Genomic DNA, 7,613 nt, shown 5'->3' with positions numbered 1-7,613 from the left:
GAGTGTGTTGGAAGCAATGTAGGACGTGGGCATGCTCCTCAGAGATTTGAAGCTCTGCCTCACTGAAGTTAACCAAGGTTGGACACCTCATGGTTTCAGGGGGGAGGATCTGATGAGGGCAGATGAGGAAAAGGGCTTCAGAAAATAAATGTCCAACTTTAATTTAGCTAGTCTTTTCCTTCAGAACCCAGAAGGGGTTCAATTTGGCCCAATAGCCAAAATGATAGGGGAAAGAACGTCTTCCTTTGCAAGTGTGAGCAATACCATACAGAAATGTTCCCCAAATCTGTGTTTTGTGAGACTGATTGGAGCTGTAGCCGAAACCTATATTTGAATGTGGCTAGACAGTGGAATTAAAGGTGATCTCTGGCCATGTTTAAACATGAACTGTGCCATAAGCTACTTAGAGGCTGTGGTTACAAAAGAATAGAAAGGGCTGACTCACAGTGGGAGAGCACGAGGCTGGTGGGTTCCCATGCCATGCTCTGCTCCTGGGGATCCTGAGCACCCCTGCTCCCCAGACACCTCCCTTGACACTGGCAGGTCGTTGGTATTTCTGAAAGCCTGACTTAAAGGCTGAAGATGAGAAGTGTTTCTTTTGGCCTGTCAGCAGCACAAGTGAGAAGAAAGAATGGAATTCTCCAAAGTTTTTCCAGAATGTGTGCCCAATTCAAACAGACTCATCCGGCTTCCTTGCAAGTGTGATTCCCAGATCACAGCTAAGTCAAGCACAGACTTCCTTAACACCATCTCCAGTGGCGTTAGTGTGCTGAAGCAGATTTGTATTTTTCCAATTAAAAAATATCAATTAAAAGCTGATACATCTCATGGGAAGCTCCTGATTTTGGCCCACCTAATTTTCAGTTTTATACATTATTACTTGGCCAGCATTTCATAATGAAATATATTCTGTTACAAAGAGGAGCACATGATTCTATAGGGGAAAATATATTAAGGATAAAATAATATTTAAGCATGAAACAAATCAGCATCTAACCAGTTTTTGTTTCTTTCAGACAGCCAGTTTTCAAAAATTGAGATTACCAATTTTGGTGCTGTTTAAGACTGGGGAGAAAATGCAAAATTCTAAAATGTCTGCAAGGTTGGAGAGCAGTTTTCCACTGAGCTCTCCTCAGATGAGATTGCAGAAATTCTTCTGTTTTCTCCTTCCTCCCTGGCTCTGCCACCAGGCAATTCTGTTCACACTGTTCTCCAAGACAAAATCTGAGCCAGGCTGAGATTTGTGCTGATGGTGAGTGCCTGCCTTTCTTTCTATTTTTCTTTCTTTAAATAAAACAATTTCCTAAGGCTTTGAAATGGGGCTGATAAAAAGCAGCTTTTAAAATGCATTTTAGTAAATAGTTTGAAACCAGACCATAAAGTCTCATAACTGTAGGTTTGCCCTTAATTATACCTCACTGACAGCCCATTTTCCTTCTCCTCTGCAACCAGTCTCCTTTTTCTTTAAGAGCAAAACATATTGTATGCTACTTTTGAAAGATTTGTGGAGTTTCACACAAATTCGACAAGATCTGTAGGTAAACAGTGTCACCTAGTGGATAACCGGCATCGATTTTCCCAAACTGGGGAAGAAGTTCAGCTGTGTGGTTTTCCATTTTGTCCTAGAAAAAATATTACCTCAAATTGGAAAGACCCCTGTACTGGGAAATTGGATCACTGCCAAATGTCTGCAAATCCAAAGTGGCAAGATTTGATGGCCAGCACCGAGTGGGACATTTGTCATGGGCATGGGCACAGATCCTGTCCCATCACCTATATCAGGTGTAAAGAGGAAGAACCAAATCTTCAGCTCAGTGCCTGTAGAGCAAAAGGTTATAGCAGCACATCCTGAAATATTTATTTCCTGTATGTAAAGGTGTACTGGACTCCACATCATCTCCTGCACCATCAGCTGCCCCTCTCCAGGAATAGAAAACAAAAGGATATCAAGAGGAGTCTGCCATGTGATCAGCTGAGACTTCTGAGCAGTGAAAGTTAAAAAAACCCCCAAAACTGCAAAGTCCTTGGGGTGGGAGATTTGGCAGAGTATTGGAAAGCAGGAGAAAGAGTACGAGCTCCATGGAGAAATCTCTCACCCTGAGAGAGTGGGACGATAACTTTGGGGGTGTGGTGGCAGGTATCTATGAGAAAAGCTTCCTAGAGAAAGCAAGAGATAAGATAAGCCTTGGAGAGCCTTCTGAGTTAGAAGTAACAGGTTAGAAAATTGGGATACAAGAGCCTGAAACAAGAGTAAAGTGCTCTGGAAGGAAGGATATGCTCCTGAAAATTACACTGAGGCTGGATGTCCTGAAGACCACTTGCAGCACTTAGGTTTCTGCTTTCTAACTAACTTTGCTGTCAGGATCCCTTGGAGTCAAGATGGATTGGAACCAGAGCACTGCAGGAAGAAATAAATACAAACAGAATTGAGACAAAAATGGGAAAGAGCGCTTCAGAATTAGGGAAACTCCTGAGGGAAAGAAAAAGGTAAATTCAAGTAGCAAAGGTAAGAACTCAGGTAGCTTGGTTTCTAAACAAATCAAAGACTGGCATTCAGCTGGCTTTGTGCAGGCTGGGTGGGAAGTGGAGGGTTTATGTTCCACTCTCACTACCCATCCCTGTTCTTCCTCCCCCTGTAAGGTCATCACTGCAGTTTGTTACAATTACATTTGGGTTTTGTTCTGAAAATCCCACTGATACCCTACTCTTTTCCTCGCATTGGACAAGAATATGAAGGAGAGCAAAAGCATGGTCCTAGAGATGGCTCTTCCATGTCCAAGAGGCAGCAGGTGGGAAAACTCAGGTGAAAATTCAGGATATTATCAGCATCTTCTTAACATAGACACAAGTCATGGAGAGGAGCAGGATTTCACTGGACTCCAGCAGGCTGCCTGTGAGTGTCCTCAGACTGAACATTTATAGCCAGGTCTTACATTGATGTGGCTTTGGTCAAAGGCAATAAGCCAGAGCATCCTGAAGAATGTATGGATATATGTTGGAATTATATAGTATATATTATATAGATATATGTAGTTAAAATTATAAATACACTATTTTGATAAGTCAGGAAGCTCTAGCACTTTGTTATCTTCCAAAGAAGAGGAAAATAGTAATTGATTCTTAGGGCAGATTGTTCTGCTAAGTTTGTGTTTGGCCTCTGGTTCTTCATTTTTGTCATGTGTCAAATGGATGGTCTGGCATTGTTCTCCAAAGGTGCACACTCTTGCACACCCGCTCACACTTGCGCACTCTTGCACACCCGCTCACACTCATGCACATTCTTGCACACCAGCTCACACTCTTGCACACTGGGTAGCAGGGTAGGAAATTAATGGGGCAGCCAGGAGGAGGTGGCACCACTTCTGTATGTGTACAACTTCAGCCTACAATGGTTTCATTCCAACACCTTTCCCTACAGGAAATGCAGCAAATATTCTGATTCTTGCTCTAAAAGCAGCACTAAATGGGATGGCTGAAGCTGAGAATATTTTCCCATCTCCTGGAAAGGGTTAGACACACAGCACTGAGGTGGGTGAAGTGTGTGATTGCCATCAGACTAAGCAGCCGTGTTCAGCTTGTCTTGGATTTCTTTATATGAGACAAGGGATGATTCATAAAAGCAAATGCTGAGGCCACACAGTTTGTCAAGGCTCTAGTCTAACCAGGTGTAATGACTGAGGTTTTGCAGAGGAGGTACAGTTAAGGCAAAAAAATAACAGATCATGGGTCAAATCCATCCCTGAGGCAACTGCAGCATCATCAGTAGGAGTTACCCACGTGTGAATCTGGCCCCATGTTCCTCACTCATACAATAGAGCAAGATCCCTCCTGCAGCAGAATCAATTGGAAAAAGGAGATGGGAAAAATGCTTCTTTTTTGACCACATTAAAAATAATCACTTTTTTGTTGCACAATGGGGCAGAGAAAACCAGTCCTGGAAACCAGAGTACAATTTCCTCAGCATGTCATGGGGAAGGGAGAGAGGGGGGAAATTGGCATAACCAAGACGTTTCTTTCATCTCTGTTCAGTTCTAAATGATGCAGGGAACAGGGGAAAACACCTAGATATCTGTATATCTGTATCTGTCTATATCTATGTAAATACCTAGATGATCTCTTCCCTTTATCTGTATCTATAATCTATACATAATATTTGGATATCTATAGATAACTACTTCATTTCCACAAACACAGAGTGATTTAGGAAAAAAAAAAGGACTATATTCCTTCTGTTGATTCGACTGGATGTTTAAAATAGTGAAATAAAAAAGATTAAATATGGCGTTTGGTGTCTCAGCTTTTCCTTCCCATTTGGCAGGTCAGGTGTATTTGTGAGGTCTGTGGGAATGTAGAAAAGTCATCTGAGGGAGAAAATTGTTATTCACTAAACATTACTAATCATTCTTTCACACTAAACAAACACCACTGAGAGATTTTTTAGCTATATAAAGGTGGATTTTTTGTTCTTTCCCCTTTTCCCTCTCTTCTCCAGCTAATGATACAGATGTGCAAAATACAGGGTATGACATCCTACTAAGCATTAGGTGCAGCATTTTGCAGGTGACAGGATCCAGGTCTGAATCCAAAATAAAAGCACAATAGCCTGAAAATCATCTACTGCACACTGCTAGCACTTCACAACCTAAATGGCAGGAAGAGGAATTTTTACAGTCATGGAATAATCTTTCCAGCAAAATTTGTATTCCAGCAGCAGTGAGGTCCCCTCTGAGACTGTGGTCCTGGTGCAACTGCCTACTAGAAGAGAACATAAATTAATCACATGAGACATAAAGGTGGAAGAAAAAGATACCATTTGATCTGGAATTCTTACACCTAGGAAACTCAGAGTGCTTGAGACAACTCTAGTGGAAGAAGAGACTAGACCCACTCCTGCACCCCAGAATCCCAGCCGGAGGAGTCTGATGCTTCCCATCTCCCCTCTCCCAGCACTACTCCTCTCAGAAGGCCTTTGCTGACACATCCAGGGAGTGCAGAGCTGTTCTTCCACCCATTGCACTTCAACAAACCCATTCACACCTAAACCTGCTCATTTGTCCTTGGCACAGCAGCAGAGCACAGCAGAGTGAGGGGCTCCAGGGGCTGGTGTTCCGCTCTTTCTGCAGGAGGACACCCCACTCCTGCAGCTTCTGCTCCAGCCTCCTCCATGCCATGTGTCCCACCAAGGGGGAAAAACAGGAATTGTGGCAGCTGACAGCAGTGTTTTCTGGGGAGTTACCAGAGAAGTAGCCCAACATTCCTCACTGGGTACTTGTCTGAAAAGGAGGACAAGGAATTCTTTGTAAAGAAAAATATTAATGGCAGCCCTGCTGCATTTATGCCATTAATTGTATATTTTTTAAAATAAAAATCAGGATGATTACCTCTGCTGACTATATTTCACTTTGGGTCTTAGAGCACAGGTGACAACCATCTGCTGACAGGGGTGGTATATTTGTCATTGCTTTAGCTGGAGATTTCCTATCCCATATGGGGTGGCTGGGCTTTCCTCAGGCTCAGCTGCTAAGCCACTGCCCTTCAGGAGTCAACTCCCAGTGCTGCAGCATTTCTGTTTTCTTCCTTTGAGAGGTAAGAAAATTAAGGTGACAAATTTACCTTGTTTTGAGCCCATGGCCAACAATTTTCTTGTGACATGGCTATGGATCCTCCACCTCTGAAGAGGGCCCGTTTAATTTATTTTAACACGTTGGGGTTTAATTCTCTGGACGGAATTTAGACCCTCTTTGCAACAAATCTTTTTTTCTGTCCTGTTGCCCTCTGTTTTTTTCTTGTGTCAGTGAGCAGACATCAGCTAAAGCAAACAGAAGCCCAATGTAGTTTTTATAATTGCTCTAGTAATAAAGTAACTAGTCTGAAATTAATCTTTTTGGGTCAGCTGTGCTCATTCGCATTGCAAAACACAAGAGCCTCTCCAGAGCATTTTTACTACACTCATAAAGAAATAATGGAAAACCAAGAATGGTTCCTAGAGAAAGGATAGCACGAAGCGTGAGCAAAGTCTGGCTACAGTTCCACTCCTGATCTCTTCTCGTGACAGAACAAAGTAGGACAGTGCACTTAAAGTACATCTATTTTACAATGAGACTAATAGCTGCTTAGCTGCTGTGATATTAAAATTCTGTCCCTGAGCTTTAGGATTAACACCCTGTTGGAAGCACCTTGAGGAGCTCGCACCGCTTGGCTCTGCAGCTGCCACGGGAGCACTGCCCACACCAGGACTGCAAACTGCTGTGGCTGGTGCTTTCTACAGCACTGAGTGTTTTGCCTTGAAATATTTTGCCTCTAGAGAAGACACACTGGAATTTTCTGAAGCAGAACATGGCATTACATAAATCTGATGTTTTGACATACGCATATTTTTAGGCTTGTGTAATTCACTGAATTCCACCCAAGTGTTTCATTTCAATACCTCAGAATTATCATTTGTCGGTCAGTTTTAGGCTTCTTCAGAAAGATCTTGTTTTTCCCATTGCTTTATTCCCCAGGAGTCCCAATGGAGTTTCCATGGAAGATCCTTAGCATGAGGGGCTGGTGATGACATGACTTTTGTCAAAAGTGATTATAAGGATCGTGCTGTAAAGTTGCTGTTTTGTGGCCAAAACATGCCCTTGCAATTATCCACCCGCAATAGCTCCTGGCATCTGTGGGAGAACACAGCCTTGCAATGAGGTGGGTTAGCACTAATTACAAGATGTTTATTCAGTGTAAGTAAAATACACTGTATTTTACTCATTAGCACCCAAAATGGCACATGCAATTGGAGCAACATACTAATCCAAATAGGGGATTACAGCTAAGCAGGGTGCTGAACTGTCTGCAGATAATTTATAGCTAACCAAGACGCTCATTTACCCTGGTAAGAGCATGCACCCACCCAGCAGTGCTGGGAGAGAGGGATCTCATCACACTTTAGAGAAGTATCTTTTCCAGCAGCAAACACATCAATGCCAATAAAGTCAGATGACATAGGAGAAGACCCAGCCTCTTTAATGTCATTAATGTGTTTGCTATAGGAAGAGATACTTTATTCACTTAAGGATACAAGGGCCTTTCATCAAGCTTTTCTTCAGCTGATCCCCTAATAACTAAAGCACAGTAAAAATATAGTCTGTTTTCTCATGTCTTGTGTTTGCTGAATCTTTCCCATGTCCATAATCAGGGCTGATGCTCAACTGGTTTATAAGAGATATATTATGAGATCATAGGCGGGTTCCATAAAATTCACACCCAAGTGAATGGATGTTTTTATGACTGATGAAGCTTTAAATGATTAGGAAACAGTCTCAGCTCAAACTGAAATGGTTATTATAATCCATGATTAAAATGTTTTCTCAGCAGTTTGTGCTACTGAAGTTCACGTGTACATTATTTGCCAACCTCTTACTGTGCATTTCACCAAGCTACCTGCAAATCAGATGGAGAGCACTCTGAGCCTTCTAATTGCTCTGTTGAAAATGACTGAGGAAGAAGCAGACCAATAGAAAAAGAGGGTGCTGGGCTTATTAACCCACAGGTGGGATCGCTTTCTGTGTATCAAGATGGAGGAGAGGCTATAAAAGGAGGAATGGAAGGCATTTTGTCAGAAATTATCATGA

This window comes from Zonotrichia leucophrys, chromosome 9 (genome assembly GCF_028769735.1).
Source record: "Zonotrichia leucophrys gambelii isolate GWCS_2022_RI chromosome 9, RI_Zleu_2.0, whole genome shotgun sequence".
In the NCBI taxonomy this organism is placed as follows: Eukaryota; Metazoa; Chordata; class Aves; order Passeriformes; family Passerellidae; genus Zonotrichia; species Zonotrichia leucophrys.
Note: the sequence above shows the minus strand (reverse complement) of the source record.